The sequence below is a fragment of the Nyctereutes procyonoides genome, unplaced genomic scaffold (assembly GCF_905146905.1).
Source record: "Nyctereutes procyonoides isolate TBG_1078 unplaced genomic scaffold, NYPRO_anot_genome, whole genome shotgun sequence".
NCBI lineage: Eukaryota > Metazoa > Chordata > Mammalia > Carnivora > Canidae > Nyctereutes > Nyctereutes procyonoides.
Window position 1 is genome coordinate 26881788 of NW_026575040.1, and position 18085 is coordinate 26899872.

Here is an 18085-nt window from a genome sequence, read left to right on the forward strand (position 1 = left end):
TCTCATGAGTAAATGAATAAAATCTTTAAAAAACAATAAAATAAAGAAACATAAACAAATAGCTTCTGGAGAATTTGGAAGATTCTAGGCTTAAGTGTCCTGACTTTAAAAATTTCTCAAAAAAATAGAAAACATAAAGACCAAAATGGAAACTCTCTTCCTATCACTTCTCACCAAAACAAAACAAAACCTTAGAGCAATAGTTCCAAAAGTCTCTGGGTTTTGACAATGATGCTCCAAGGCGGAGGGAATCTACTTGAGGTTCAGAAAGTAAGAGAGATGCCTGGGTGGCTCAGTGGTTGAGCGTCTGCTTTCAGCTCAGGGCATGATCAAGTCCTGTATTGGGTTCCCCACAGGGAGCCTGCTTCTCCCTCTACCTGTGTCTCTTCCTCTCTCTCTGTGTGTCTCTCATGAATAAATAAATAAAATCTTTTTTTTTTTAAAAGGAGTTTAAAAAAAGAAAGAGGGTGCACTGCATTAGATAATATTAGAGAAACAAAATACATCCAACTAAAAGTCGATTTGCTTTTTATCATTGCCATGCACTGACAACTCTCAACCAAATCAGTAATAAAATACTCCCCACCAGGCAGAGAGCTCCACTGCCTCCCACCTGATACGCCACAGAGGTCAGAAAAGGTGGGCTCTTTACCTAAACTACAAAATTATAGTGATCAGGAATTTGGCAGTGACAGGCTTCTGTACCTAGAGACCTCAAAAGTTCAAGGGTTGATTGGAAAGGGAAATATAGAAAAGCTTTCTTTCAGAGAAAATGCCAAGGTATCCTAGACAGGGTAACACAAAGAGGTTTATTTTAAGAATCATCCTAAATGGCTTTACAGTGTGTTGATGAATGTACGAAGATATAGCCCAGGGGCAGGACTACTTCCTCTGGCCTGACTGTCTACCAGTTATGGGACAATTTTAATTATGCCATCCAAACCATGGACACTGGATACTGGTAACTGTTCTGTGCTTTTCTTTGATATCATTTCTATAGACAAGAACCAAGGAAGTGTTGCTTTAATACCCACACAGCCTATCAGTAGCAAATTATACAAAATTAGGAGCTTTGATCAGTAAGTGCTCTTACAGAAAGACTTGAAGGAACTTGATACCTCCCTCTTGCTCTAAACTTGCTCCCCATAACCCAGCTCACTTCATATCCAGTGTTAACTCTCTCAGGGTTATCATCTTGGCTGGCTGTGGGCCTTGCTGAGCTGTCTCCCTTCCCTGATCCCAGCATTTACTCACTTAAACTGAGGCCATGAATATGATTATTCTTGCTTTTCACTGCCTGCATCCTGGCTGAGTCAGCCAGTACTCTGGGTTTAATCCACTGTCTCCAGAACATCCTATTTCCTGTTCAATTACAATGGTTGATGCAGTCTCCACTTCTCAAGCCAAATCTGCTAATATGAGAAAATCCCAATGATGGAAATCACTGTCAAGCTGTACCCAATTTTTCAACAATGAAAAAACATAAATATGAAGAGCATACATACATAGGTACATATATGAACACACATATGGATACATGTATATACATACATAGTATCACATAATACACACATAGTATCATATAAGTTAAAGTTAGAAAGGAGGCTGAAGTTGCTAATTTCCTTGATTATATTCTTTTTCCAACAAGAAGACAGGTCTAGTGCCGTAACTGACAAAGACATGAGCCCATTATTTACATAACATATGTATTGGCCTAGCTTCACCCAGTACTGTTACATAAACTGTCTCATCAGAATCTCATAACACTGCTGATACTATTATTTATCATACAACAGATGAGAGAAAACACTAAGGTCCATAGAAGCAAAGAAACTTTTTCCAGATCACATAGCTGGTACGGGAAGGGGTTCAAATCTATCTTCTTTCTCCCTGCTGTCTTTAGCAGGCACATCTACTAGATGGCACCAATGCTGCTGGATTCGGTCCTACAAACACCCATAGTGATAAAGAATTCTATCAATTTTCTCTTAACATCCCATCAGGGAAAGAAAAGAGAAAATGTCCTAATGTGAAGCAAAATACCATGATGTGTAAAAGGGATGTGATGAAGGTAGAGAAACAATTCCACTCCCATTTCCCACATATCTAGATCAAGTCTTAAAAGTTTTTCCCTAATTAAACAGCCTTTTTTATTCTTCCATCCCTTCCTCTACTTCTCAGTTGGCCATTTAACTAACATTTTCAAGTTGTTTTTTCCCACAAATTTGCCAGCATTCTTGCGTTTTCAGCCTTCACATGTTTAATGAGAACACACTGGATATAAGGCCTTATGTCAATCCACCTTCTCTAGGTTGCATTTTCTAGCAAGCATTAGCATAAATACCAACATGTTTACATCATAATTACTTTAATTCCCTTGGCCCCTACCAGACTTGGAGTGTGTCATTCCACAGTGATTTCAGGGGTAAGAGATGATTACTGTTCCATGAAACAAAAATTACAATAAATGCTTAGAAACTTGGCACACTGCTTCCGAAACGATCCCAATTTTGCATCAGGGAGGGCATGATGCTTTTATGTTGATGTGAGCAAGTCACCATTTTCTAGGTCTTCAGGTTGTCATTTATAAAACAAGGATCAAAATTCTTATCTTTACCTTTCCTCCATGAATTTTGGCATCTGAAAAGAATGTCAAAAAAAGCATGTTTTTCCCTGGAGAAAATCACTAGGTAAATATTATTATAGAATTGGCAAGATCCTTTCCTGGGTTTAAACAACATAAACGTCAGGGACCTTTGCCTATTATAGGTAGAAGAGTTGATCATAACTAGCAATGTTGCAAAGCAAGTGTCTAGGAAGTAAGAATTTTAAATGGTATATGCACTTATTAAATAATTATATGAATATACAAAGGTCTCTATTTGTGGCTTATTATTAATAACCAGACAGTTAATAGTTATAGAGGTTGAAGTCAGAGGCCCAGTTTAATTTATTGCAATTTTATGAGGGATATTTCCATTTTTCTTATAGAATATAGATTTATATATTCACTGGTAAAAACATATTTATTGACTAATGCATGCAAAACACTTATGGGCACAGGAAAGAAAAAGGTCTTGTATTTATTGAGCAACTATAGTATCATAGAGGCTGTGTAAAGTGCATTTACTTGTGCGTTTGTGAGTGGTGGAGGTGGGAGGATGAGGAGGAGAGAAGGTGTAAGAGAAAGAGACGAATGGGATATTCTAGCTTGAGTCTCAGCTCTACTCATCACTGGGATTCATACATATCCAGAAAACTTGTGCCATTATCTATTTGCACAACGGAGATAAGAACCCATTAAGAGTACTATTTCAGACAAACTGGTTTGGTTCATGACAGTACGTCCTTTTTTAATGGTGTGCAACAATCCATGGGATTGCCACTTTGGTGTTATGACCTAACTGTACATGGACATATATAACTATATATAACTATATATAACTATATGACTATATATATATACATATGACTATATATATATGTATATATATATATGTAGTCCTTGTCTATTAAAGATATATTTAAATTAAATCAAAGAGAGAAAAGAAAGTCTCCACTTTGGCAAGGGTGCAGGGTGTTTGTGAATATGGAAAGCTACAAAGACTACAGTACAACTTTGGCACTTTGAAAAGCTGAGTAAACCAGCCACGCCATAGTGGTTGCTACACATAGTCTACCATGGCAGCACACAGGCAGCTCCTCAAAATAATAATCTGAGAAGAGTGAAAAGTAGACCTGGCTATTGAATACATTGCTGGCAAATGTGGGAGTATGAGGAAGCAGGGCCCTAGGTGTGGAACTGGGCACTGGCAGCAGTGGCATGCCATGAAGTTGAAAAGATAGGTATCCCCAAAGGCACTTGAAGCAGGACATGATGGCGGTGGTTGGGGGTGGAGGAGTGGCTGATGTTATCTGATAACTGAATGCATTTCTTTTTTCTTTTTAATATCTTTTAAGATTTTATTTATTTATTCATGAGAAACACAGAGAAGAGAGAGAGAGGCAGAGACACAGGCAGAGGGAGAAGCAGGCTCCATGCAGGGAGCCTGACATGGGACTTGATCCCGGGTCTCCAGGATTATGCCCTGGGCTGAAGGCGGCACTAAACTGCTGAGCCACCGGGGCTGCCCACTGAATGCATTTCTTAATGAACACATGTAAGACATCCCTTGGGACAAGATGCTGCAGGGGCTGAATTTATTACAATAGCAATAGGTGGTCCATCAGAGAAATACTATTTACCATTTATGTGACCCTGCAAAACATGTTTTACACAACAAAATATATTTAATCATGACCTTCCTTAATGGAAGGTCATCATCCTCATCTTACTGATGAAAAACTGTAGCTTAAAAAAAAGTGAAATCTAATTAGGGTCACTATATAGGTTCAGTAGTGACCCTAAAAAGATACATGTATGTCCTAATCCCTAGGACCTGTGAATATTACTTTATATGGCAAAATATATGATTAAGATAAGGATCTTGAGAGAAGGAGCTTATTCTGGATTATCCAAATGAACTCTAAATGCAATCACATGTATCCTCATAAGAAAGAAAGAGAGGGAGTTGGGGGCACCTGGTGGCTCAGTTTTTTAAGTGATCAGCTTGGTTTCAGCTCTGGTCATGATCTCAAGGGTAGTAGGATCAAGCCCCAGGTAGAGCTCCACACTCAGCTCTGAATCTGCTTGGGTATTCTCTCTTTGCCCCTCCTCCATCTTGTACACACCCACACTCACCCTCTCTCTAAAATGAATAAATAAATCTTAGAAGAAGAAGAAGAAGCAAAAGGAGTTTTGAAACAGGCACACAGAGGAGAAGGCACACAGAAAAAGAGGAGATAAAGATTGGAGAGGTTTAGCCACAAGCCTGGAGCCATCAGAAGCTGGAAGGGGCAAGGAACAACTCTGCCAACACCTTGATTTCAGTTCTGGCCTCTGGAGCTGTGACAGCACGCATGCCTGTTTTAAGCCATCCACCCTGTGACAATGTGTTACCACCACCATAGGAAACGAATACCATCACACAATTATCTAGTAAAAGGAGGAGATATGTTTCAGATCTAAGTTTGTCTTGGGCCTTGCAAGATACTTACCATCTGCTTTAGTCAACACCACCTTCTATTTGGAAATGCACTAAAACTTCTGGATTTGTTAAGATTTAAATGAAAAGTACATTCAGTCAGTGATAGGAACTGAACCAAGAGAACTTGTTACGGGCAAGAATGATCAGGAAAGAGTTATGGAGAAGAAAGCTTTGTTTTTTTTTGTTGTTTTTTTTTTAAATTAATTAATTTATTCATGAGAGATACAGAGAGAGGGGCAGAGACACAGGCAGAGGGAGAAGCAGGCTCCATGCACCAGGAGCCTGACGTGGGACTCGATTCCGGGTCTGCAGGATCGCTCCCTGGGCCAAAGGCAGGTGCCAAACCGCTGCGCCCCCCAGGGATCCCCGAGAAGAAGGCTTTGAATTGTGAGGAAAAGGATACACGTAACTGGCTAATTGTGAAGGACATTGCAGAGTCTCTGAAGAACGGCTTGAGCAATATTTCAAGGGGGAAATCACAAGCTCCACACAGAGTACACTGTGTAACTCAGCTTGCAATTGGAAATCTTGTACTAAAATGAGAAACTAATTAGATTTAGATCCTGATTGTTTCTGCTATTGCTACAGTAGATTGTTACTATCCCTTCTGGAATCTGAGGTATTCTTATTTACTTACTGAAGATGCTTTTCTCAAAAAAATAAAAATAAAAAATAAAAAATAAAATCCTTCCCACATCCAAATTCATTATTGAATTGGTTTTGTAGCTACAACTCTTTGTGGCCAGGCATTTTCTTTCTGTCCACATGTCTCTTTCAATACCATCTGTTTTGCTAAGGGATTTAATGAATTATAAGCCAGGCCAGGAACATACTGAGCCACAAAGACCTAGTTCTTGAAGAACAGGTTTTAGCTTTACAGGAGCCCTTCCTTCTCCACTAAGGTGAATTAACTAATCTTTACAAGAGATAAAATTACCTGCCCTCTTGCCTAACATAATAATGAAAAAGATAAGGGCTTTTATCTATTCATTGTAAACAGAGTAATCACAATTTGATATGGCTCACAGAAACAGGAAAAAACAATAACAACAAACCACCACAACTAATGTGTTTTTCATTTTATCTGAGAACCTGAAGAACTTGGTAGTCTTGACTCTAATTCATTACACCCAACAATTTAATCTCTGATGGCAGAGTAGTAAGAAATATGTTTATGTCCTGGGTAGCAACAACGTCACCCCAGATCAATATTCACAGTCTCTGTGGGAAAGAGGTTCAGTTTTTGCAAAGACACCTATGTATTTTCCACCTGGGAACAGAGAGGCTGAGATGGGGCATTTGGGAGGAGCATCCAACCTCTGGAATCACTAGTCAGGCAGCATCTATGTTGCCACAAACTACGGAGTATAAAAAAGGCTTAAAGCATCATCTCTGACTTAAAAATCTAGCTAGAGAGATGAGACATAAGTCTTAAATTTTAAATAATAGCCCCAAACAATAGAAACAAACAAAAAAAAATCCCAAGTAAGAGTTCAAGAAAGCAAAAATAGCACAAAGCAGGACACATTTAATTATCAATAATTGCTACAGGATGTCAGATAAATGGTGAGAACATATCATACTAAAGTGGTCTGGAAAATCTCCATGGCAGTACTATGATTTGAAATGAATCATGCTAGATGAGTATAAGAAACAAACAAACAAAAACAGTATCTAGAATCACCAAATGGTGCCTCTATGAATATTCAGTATACTCTGATAATGCATAAGGACTGTCTTGCTCATGTGGCAGGATCAAATCTAATATGCATTGAGTTGAACCAGTAAACAATTTATAGCCTACTTCATCCACCCCACCATATAAACGGGAGTATGCAAACAAAAACACATATTCCTCACTTATTTTAAATGTATTCTGCAAGTGGAAACTCTAATTTTATAGATTTTATCGCTTTGGGACTAGTGTGTTTGTATTGACCTTAGTTCATCTTTCTTAAATTAACATGCAAAGACCAGATATTCCATTCTAAAGAGCATGACTCATCAACTATGTGTCCAATAAATAACAAATGTCTGCTTTATAAACGGCAGATACAATGGGTGAAGAGGAAAGCTACAGAGTCCATGTGTTCATGAAGTTTACATCCAAGCACGTGTGTGTATGTATGTGCACACAAGTGTTTTGAGGGGAGACAGACAATAAACAAGTAGTCCAAATGAATAAAAGCAATTTAGATTGTGAGATGTCTGCCATGTAGAAATGATGATGTGATGAGATGGAGACTGACTGCAGAGTGTGTTCATTGAGTAGAACAGATATTTTGGATGATGTGGTCACCAAAAGCCTCTCTGAGAAAGTCATATTTCAACTAAAAATTGGGTAAAGACAGCAATGTGAAAACCAAGAGGAAAGTGGTCCAGCCAGAAAAAAGAGCAAGTATGAAGGCCCTAGAATAGAAATGAGCTTGCTCAAGGAGGAGGCCAGGATGGTTGGAGAATGAGAAGAGTACTGGTGGGAAAAAAAGCAGGAAAAGGAAGTAGGCAGGAGTTGGACCATGTAGGGACTTGTGGACCATGGAAATGACCCAATATGCTTGTTTAGGGCAACTATTAATAGTAATTTCATAAGATCAAGGCAAATTTATTTGAGTTAACTTCTAGGTCACTATATCCACTCTTATATATTTTGATACCTATTAGTAACCAACATTTTAGATACACATCTGCAATATTAACTAGAAATAGAACATTTACCAAAACTGAAATTTGTTGTTTACACAGTTTCATGATCCTATTTAAGCTTTTTACAATACATTTCAATGCTCCTCACCCTCTCTCACAATATTATCTACACAAAAGTTTGGAAAACAAGGGAAAAAAGTTACAATCACATAACACTAACAAATCACCTATTTTCAGTTGTCTTTTCTCCTTCTTATATCTTGTCCTCAAGTATACAACATCATAATACAGCTTTATTCATAGCAGAAATATGATTTTCCTTCACTGCTTTCAAAGCACATTTAGAATAGAGTACTTATTATTTTGTAAGATTTGGTCATTGGCAAGAAGATTTCTTGGCAACTCTAAATAAGCCTGGCAAACCAGGCTCCATTGATCACTGCTTGCAATGATTTCCCCCTCTCGTTGACTCAGATCTCCACTTCTTATCAAAATTGGCCTTTCAGGGTAAAAAAGGACTTGAGACGAAAAGTAATTTCTGATAAGCAGTAATGAGCCTGACTCCTTCTTATGAGGCTCCCTGGGTATAAAAATTAGATTCTAAGTAATTCTAAATCATTTTTGAGAATTCACAGGAGTCTCCTCCTCTTGGCTGAGTGTCATTTGGTTGCAAATGAGAAGACACAGCTGTGGGATGGCTAATTAGAAGACTTTAACCTCACCTCACTATGTCTTAATAAAATCCCGAAAATAGACGTTTTTCTTAGTCTTTGTGTAAGAGTTTAAAACTCCTTGACATGGAGATTTGAATATAGGGATCTAGAGAGCTTAAAAGGTTAATGGAGGAGTTGGTGGAATTGATTTTTAAGGAATGGATTTTATTTCATAAATTCATGTGTTATTTAGAAAATTGCAGTAGAAGGACCAAATACAGTAAATTCTGCACTACTCCACATTTTTCCCCAGATAGTTATCTCTGATATTGCCACAGAGATGAAATTCTTTTAAATAGAACTTAATAGAGTTCTCACAGAAATTGTTAATAAAATTTAATATTGGTTTAAGTGGAAGGCTTTAGGGGAAAAAGGGAGAAAATCTATCATTTGTTTTGTGGTTATTTTATAAGTTTTTAAATTTAAATATTTCCCCCTGCAGGTATCATGGGTATCTCAAAATTAGTACAGTCAGTACAGAATTCTTGATGCCCACATTCACTATCCATCTGTTACTCCATGGTCCTTCCTGGCTTAGTAAATCATCATGCACCCAGTGCCAAATCAAACTAGACCATACTTGAGTCTCCTCTCTCTCAGAGCCTCCTTCAACTCCATCCACATCCAATCCATCTGCTAGTCCTACAAAATATATCACAAGTCTGCAATCAAGGAGTTGGTGGGCTGTGTTCTCTGGAGGCTCAATTGAAAAGAATCTGATTCCAAGCTTATTCAGGTTGTTGACAGAATTCATTTCTGTGTAGCTGTTTGGCTTAGGGGGATGGCTTTTTGCTAACTATTGGCTGAAGGCTACTTTCAGGTTGTAGTGGCCACCAGAAGTTCTTAGAGGCTGTCTATATGCCCTTGACACACGGGTTTCTTCAGCATAGATAGCCATTCATTCCATTAAGCCTGTAAGAAGAGTCTCTGGTTCAAGTCTGCTAAAACAGAGTTTTATATAACATTATTATGGGAGTTACATCCTATCACCTTTGCCATAAAACATAACCTAATTACAGGAGTGACATCTCATCACGTTTACCATAATTATTTGGCTAGAAAAAAGTCATAGGTTCTACCCACACTCAAGGCAAAGGGAAGGTAGGAATCACTGGGTCTTACCGTAGGGTATGCCTACTACGTTTTAATTGATATTATTTATCATAGCTTTCTATTTTGTTGTTTCAAGCTCATAACCTTACTATTTCTTTTGCTTACTTTGGTTTAAATTGCTCTTCTCTGGGCCCCTAGTTTCTTTAGGTGGAAGCTTACACCATTGATTTGAAACAATTCTTCTTTCCTAATCTAATCTTTGGTACTATAAATTGCCCTCCAATCACTGCCATAGCAGCATCCTACGCACTTTCGTATGTCTTGCCTTTATTTTCATGCAATTAAAGATACATCCTAATTTCCTTTTTGATTTCTTCTTTGACACATAAATTAATTAGAAGTATGCTATTTTGTTTCCAAATACTTCAGGATTTTCTAGATCTTTCTGTTATTGATTTCTAACTTAATTCCACAGTGATCAAGGAATATATTTTATATGTCTATACCCAATGCCCCTTGAATCCCTTTTAAATTAGAGGCCTGTTTTATGATCAGAATATTGTCTATCTTCATAAACATCTCACAAGCACTGGAAAACAATCCTGTTACTGGTTAGAGACTTCCATAAATATAAGTTAGGTCAGATTGGTTAATAGTGTTAAGCCTTCTATATCCTTATTTAATGTACATCTTCTACTATTTATTTAGAGAGGATTGTTGAAATCTCCAATGATGTATATTTATTTAATTCTCTTACTTTTTTTAGTTTCTGTGCCATGTTTTGGAAGCTCTGTTTTTTTTTAATAAATTAATTTTTATTGGTGTTCAATTTACCAACATACAGAATAACACCCAGTGCTCATCCCGTCAAGTGTCCCCCTCAGTGCCCGTCACCCATTCACCCCCACCCCCCGCCCTCCTCCCCCTCCACCACCCCTAGTTCATTTCCCAGACTTAGGAGTCTTTATGTTCTGTCTCCCTTTCTGATATTTCCCACACATTTCTTCTCCCTTCCCTTATATTCCCTTTCACTATTATTCATATTCCCCAAATGAATGAGAACATACACTGTTTGTCCTTCTCCGATTGACTTACTTCACTCAGCATAATACCCTCCAGTTCCATCCACGTTGAAGCAAATGGTGGGTGTTTGTCGTTTCTAATGGCTGAGGAATATTCCATTGTATACATAAACCACATCTTCTTTATCCATTCATCTTTCGATGGGCACCGAGGCTCCTTCCACAGTTTGGCTATTGTGGACATGGCTGCTAGAAACATTGGGGTGCAGGTGTCCCGGCGTTTCATTGCATCTGAATCTTTGGGGTAAATCCCTAACAGTGCAATTGCTGGGTCGTAGGGCAGGTCTATTTTTAATTCTTTGAGGAACCTCCACACAGTTTTCCAGAGTGGCTGCACCAGTTCACATTCCCACCAGTGTAAGAGGGTTCCCTTTTCTCCGCATCCTCTCCAACATTTGTTGTTTCCTGTCTTGTTAATTTTCCCCATTCTGACTGGTGTGAGGTGGTATCTCATTGTGGTTTTGATTTGTATTTCCCTGATGGCAAGTGATGCAGAGCATTTTCTCATGTGCATGTTGGCCATGTCTATGTCTTCCTCTGTGAGATTTCTCTTCATGTCCTTTGCCCATTTCATGATTGGATTGTTTGTTTCTTTGCTGTTGAGTTTAATAAGTTCTTTATAGATTTTGGAAACTAGCCCTTTATCTGATATGTTATTTGCAAATATCTTCTCCCATTCTGTAGGTTGTCTTTGAGTTTTTTTAAAATTTTTTTTAATTTTTATTTATTTATGATAGTCACAGAGAGAGAGAGAGAGAGAGAGGCAGAGACACAGGCAGAGGGAGAAGCAGGCTCCATGCACCAGGAGCCTGATGTGGGATTCGATCCCGGGTCTCCAGGATCGGGCCCTGGGCCAAAGGCAGGCGCCAAACCGCTGCGCCATCCAGGGATCCCCCTGTCTTTGAGTTTTGTTGACTGTATCCTTTGCTGTGCAAAAGCTTCTTATCTTGATGAAGTCCCAATAGTTCATTTTTGCTTTTGTTTCTTTTGCTTTCGTGGATGTATCTTGCAAGAAGTTACTGTGGCCAAGTTCAAAAAGGGTGTTGCCTGTGTTCTCCTCTAGGATTTTGATGGAATCTTGTCTCACATTTAGATCTTTCATCCATTTTGAGTTTATCTTTGTGTATGGTGCAAGAGAGTGGTCCAGTTTCATTCTTCTGCATGTGGATGTCCAATTTTCCCAGCACCATTTATTGAAGAGACTGTCTTTCTTCCAGTGGATCGTCTTTCCTCCTTTATCAAATATTAGTTGACCATAAAGTTCAGGGTCCACTTCTGGGTTCTCTATTCTGTTCCATTGATCTATGTGTCTGTTTTTGTGCCAGTACCACACTGCCTTGATGACCACAGCTTTGTAGTACAACCTGAAATCTGGCATTGTGATGCCCCCAGATATGGTTTTCTTTTTTAAAATTCCCCTGGCTATTCGGGGTCTTTTCTGATTCCACACAAATCTTAAAATAATTTGTTCTAAGTCTCTGAAGAAAGTCCATGGTATTTTGATAGAGATTGCATTAAACGTGTAAATTGCCCTGGGTAACATTGACATTTTCACAATATTGATTCTGCCAATCCATGAGCATGGAATATTTTTCCATCTCTTTGTGTCTTCCTCAACTTCTTTCAGAAGTGCTCTACAGTTTTTAGGGTACAGATCCTTTACCTCTTTGGTTAGGTTTATTCCTAGGTATCTTATGCTTTTGGGTGCAATTGTAAATGGGATTGACTCCTTAATTTCTCTTTCTTCAGTCTCATTGTTAGTGTATAGAAATGCCATTGATTTCTGGGCATTGATTTTGTATCCTGCCACGCTACCAAATTGCTGTATGAGTTCTAGCAATCTTGGGGTGGAGGCTTTTGGGTTTTCTATGTAGAGTATCATGTCATCGGCGAAGAGGGAGAGTTTGACTTCTTTGCCAATTTGAATGCCTTTAATGTCTTTTTGTTGTCTGATTGCTGAGGCTAGGACTTGGAAGCTCTGTTTTTAAGTGCAGAAATATTTAAGATTGTTATGTTCTCTTGATGAATTGACCTCCCTATCATTATGAAATGGTACTCTATCCCTCATCATTCTCTTTTTCTTATATTAATATAGCCACTCAGTTTTATTTTAATTAGTGTTATCATTATATAACTTTTTGAATAATTTTATTTTCAAACAATATATGGTTTTATATTTTAAGTAAGTTTCTTATTTTCTTACAGACAGCACATTTTGGATCTTGCTTTTTTATTCAATATGATAACCTCTCATTTTTAATTGGATGTTTAAACCTTTTACATTTAATGCAGTTATTAGTATCATTTCATTTAAATCTACCATGCTGTTCTTTGTTTTATATGTATCCCATCTCTTCTTTATTCCCTTCCTCCATTTGTTATGGATTGAATGTGTCCCCTCCACCAATTTATGTTAAAACCTTAACCTGCAGTGTGATGATATTTGGAGATAGGGCTTTTGGGAGACAGAGTAGATTAAGTCATGAAGATGAGACCCTCATGATGGGCCTTATAAGAAGAGGAAGACACCCACCCCCCTCTCTGCCCACACAGAGGAAAGAACATGTGAGGACATAGCTAGTAGGTAGCTATCTTCAAGCCAGGAAGAAAGCTCTCACCAGAAACCATGCATTGGTTGGCGCATCTTAATCTTGGATTTCCCAGCTTTCAGAACTGTGAGAAATAAATTTCTATTGTTTGAGCAGAGTGAGACATCCCTTTTTTCCTGCTTTCTTTTAGATTAATTGAATATTTTTTTAAAATTATTCCACTTTATTGTTGGTTTATTAGCTATACCTCTTTTTTTCTACAGCGGTTGCTTTAAAGATTTACAGTTTATACATCTTTAAAATATAGAATTTCAAGTGATATTATGCCATTCCATGCAGAGTGTAAGACCACTACAACAGTATACATTCATTTCTCCTCCCCTGTTCTTTCATACATAATAATGTCTTGTCATACATGTTAATACCACAGATATTATAAAACCCCTCAAAATGTATTATTTTTGCTTTAAATAATCAATAATATTTTAAAGTTATTTTTAAAATAACAAAAAGTATTTTAATATATGTTGACCAATTCCAGTGCTCTTCATTTCTTTGTGTAGATTTAGAGTTCAGCTTTTTTCTGAAGAAGTTTTTATTTTGGTTTTGGTTTTTGAGAGATATTCCTAATGAGTATACATTTTAGGTTGACAATTTTGTTCTTTCAGTACTTTAAGGATGTTGCTTTTTTGTGTTCTGGCCTACATGGCTTCCAATGAGAAGTCTGCAATCATTTTTATTTTTTTTTTTTTGCCTCTGTATGGGCTGTTCCATTTTTTCCTTTGGCTATTTTAAGATTTTCTTTTTATTATTGGTTTTGAGCACTTGATTATGGTATGCCTTGCTGTAGTTTTCTTCATGTTTTTTTTAAACTTTTTTAAAATTTTTATTTATTTATGATACTCACACACACAGAGAGAGAGGCAGAGACATAGGCAGAGGGAGAAGCAGGCTCCATGCACCGGGAACCTGATGTGGGATTCGATCCTGGGTCTCCAGGACCACGCCCTGGGCCAAAGGCAGGCACTAAACTGCTGCGCCACCCAGGGTTCCCTCTTCATGTTTTTATGCCTTGGATTCATGGAGTTTCTTGGATCTCTGGATTTATATTTTTCATCAAATTTGTAAATTCCTCACATTTATCTCGCCAAATATTTTTTCTATGCCCTTCTCCTTTTTGAGGATTCCAATAATAAGTATATTAGGCTGATTGAAAATTTCCTACACTTCATTGATGCTCCTTTTATTTTTCATTTTTAGTCTTTTCTTTCTCTCTGGGTTTCATTGGGATTATTGTCTATTGTCATGGCTTCAAATTCACTAACCTGTTCTTTTGCAGTATCGATTCTCTGATAATCCCATTTTATTTACTTTTGAATCTCATATATATATATTTTTTAATCTTTATGTTTTATTTGGGTCTTCCTAAATATCTTCCATGTCTCTCCTTAATGGTCTTATGCTTTATTTTACTTTTTTTTTTCAATTTTATTTTTATTTTTTGTTAAATTCAATTTGCCAATGTATAGTATTTTACTTGAGCATATGGATTATATTTATAATACTTTTAATATTCTTGTATGTTAATTCTTTCATCTGGGTCATTTCTGTCTTTTGTATTGATTAATCTTTTCTCTTATTCTGAGTGTATTTTCCTGCTTATTTGCATGTATGAGAAAATTTTTATTAGATGCTTGACTATGAATTTTATATTTTTGGATGCTGGATATTTTTTATATTCTTTTTAATATGCTTGAGCTTCATTCTGAGACTCAAACAAATTATTTTATAAGCTTTCCTATGATTACCTACAGATTTTGGTATGCAAAATCAGAGTAGTCTTTAGGGCTAATTTTTCACTAAAATACTAAGTACTAAATACTTATTAAGTACTAATAATACTTATTAATACACAATATGTATTAATACTAATAAGGCAATACAATTCTGAGTACTATACCCAATGCCCCATGTATTACAAGGTTGTTCCACTCTGTCTGGAAGGAACAAAAATTATTACAAACCCTGTATAATCTCTTGTGACTGTTTCACCTGATCCTTTATAGGTTTTTTCTCCAGAAGTAGAGATTTCATTACATCCTTGCGCTGAGCAGAATGCAGTAGAAGAACTTAAGGAGAATACGTTGGAGGTCTAAAAAGTCTTCTCTCAATGCAGCCCTCTCCTTTCCAGTATTCTGACTTACAAACTCTTGCCTCTTTGGCCTCCCTGAATTCTCAATCCCATCTCCTCAGTTCAAGGAAACTACTGGGATCTGGTTCCAGCCTCTTCCTGGAAATTCTTCCTGGAAATTCTTCCTGGAAACTCAGCAGTAAGCTGAGACCATCATAGTGCTTTCATCTTTTTTTTTTTTAAACTTTCCATAAGTATTATTGTCTTAGACTGCCTACTGTTCAATATCTTAAAACTGTTGTTTCTTATATGCTGTCCATTTTCTTTTTCATTGTTTAAGGTGGGTGCATAATGTAGTCTTGGTCCCACATCCTTAGTAGGAGTGTAAATGTGCAGGAATCTCTAATCTTTTTATTTTGTGCCATGGCCTCTATTGGCAATCTGGTGAAATCTATGTACTCTTCTCATAAGGTTGTTATTAAGTTCATGTAACCAAAGCATAGGATTTCAAAGTAAACCAATTATCCTGAAATACATTTATCAAAATATTTTTATAAATAATTGTATTGCTGTAATATATGTGCTCCTTTATTAAAACATTTAAAAATTCTAGCAGCAGGTCTAATAATTACTAAAATCTGAACAAGTGTTGAGCATAAAATTTCAAGATATCTGCAGAGACTATTATGTATTATGAAAATATTTTTAATAATTTCTATTGGTGACAAAAATCACAAGAATTGCTACTACTACTAAGATTTGGATTCTGCATTCATAATAGAAGGAATGTTAAATTTCAGTTAGGAATTAGTGAAATTAGAGATTCATTTTTTTTCTTATCTATGTTCATGGGCCTCTCCATTGTCCATGAACATCATGGAGGTCTATGGACCCTATTATAAGAAATATTCCCAATTCTTTGATTTTGGGGAGTAGGCCATGACAGAATTTGCTGCCTCCAACACCCTTGTTTCTCATGCTTTCTGCTAGTTCTATACCTTCAATGTTATTGAGGTCCTAATGAACGACAGGATTGAATGGGATCATAGGTAAAGCATTTATCATTGTGCATGGCACCCACAATAACCACAATAACATTAGCTATTCATCATTATCACCATCTCTCTCTCTCTTTTTAAAGATTTTATATATTTATGAGAGACACAGAAAGAGAAGCAGAGACACAGGCAGAGGGAGAAGAAGCAGGCTTCATGCAAAGAGCTTGATGTGGGACTTGATCCTGGAAATCTGGGATCAGGTCCCGAGCCAAAGGTAGACACTCAACCGCTGAGCCACCCAGGCATCCCTCACCATCTCTATCATGGTGAGAGGGACCACTTCTGTGGCAAGGAACAGACCAAAGCATATATAATGTGAAGGGCCCCCTCTTAAGGAAAATCAATAACATATTTACCTTCTGCCAATTTTATGAAAACTTATGGTTATGTGAATGCATTACTTGGGTCTCTCCCAGAGCCTCAAAGCCACCTGGCCAAATGAGGATTTCTGAAACCTTAGTTTCTTTAACTTCATGGTAAATCTGGTTCTGTCTGATATTTTCCTCTTCCTCATCTTCATAAATCCTATCAGTTATCGATGATGGCAGAGTGATCACTTTGTCCTCATTAAGGTGGAGATAATCATGTGGGGAAATATGGAGAGGTGATAGAGATGGAAGAGAACCATGACCAGGCCTAGCCTCAATCTTTGGAGCCCTTCACTGAGTGTTTGACTCCTGGAGGGATCATTTTCCCTGTTCCCAACAGCAGGTATATTAGAGTGGACCAGTGACAAAGAACATAGAGAAGAGAGGGCCCTGTTTATGTTACTTACTTTACTGCCATCACATAGTGAAGTAGTAGTAGCACATGGTGAATGCTCCATGCGAATGTATCAAATCATGAATAAATGTAGTTTTATTTTATAGGAATCTTTCTTTTGAAAATGAAAATAAAGTAAAAAAGAAGGAAAGATAATGAATCCAGATACTTCTACAAGTTTTTAAATTTTAACTACTGAATAAAATATGTTCTCATGCTGGGATGTAGAAAAGAGAGGTATATTGGGGTGAACAGAGAAAATGACCTGTTTAATTGTTCTTTAGTGCCTTTTCCACTGCCCTACTAGTGCTGTTATTCTTCCTCCAATTATGCCCTCCTAAACTTCCCCACTTCTAGTATGTTATTCTTACTACTCTCTGGTTGCAACTGAGGTATTTGTGCACAATTCAAAATGGTAAAACTAGTAGCAACTAAAACTTACTGTGTTTACTATGTGCCAGGCTCTGAGATGTAACTTATCATAACCCATCAATACTTTCACAATCCCTAAATATATGTATTATACTCCCATCCCACAGATTGGGAAATTAATGTTCACACAATCCAGGTAATGTGTTCCATGTCACACAGTTAATGAGTATCAAACTCAAGATTCAAACTTGAGCATTCTGACTCCAGAACTTAGGCTCAAAACTACTAAGTACTATACCACCATATTGTAGTAGAATAAAGTTCAAAGGTTCATTCAGAAATCCCCTGCATGAAAAAGGGTCATTCTATAATGAAAAGCCTTCAGCATTCACAGAACTATATATAAAAGGGTGGCAGATTAGGAGACTGAGGTAAATAAAAATCCTATTGTATAAACATCAGCATGTCCCATGTGTAAATAATAGAATTGAAAGTTGTGTGTATGTATTGTGCATGTGTGAGCACACACACCTGAATGCTGGAATAGTGAGTTTTTCCTATGAATGCATCCTCAGAGCCTCATCTCAGGATAGCAAATTGCTTTCTTGCTGGGTAGTCTTCACACCATGACAGGT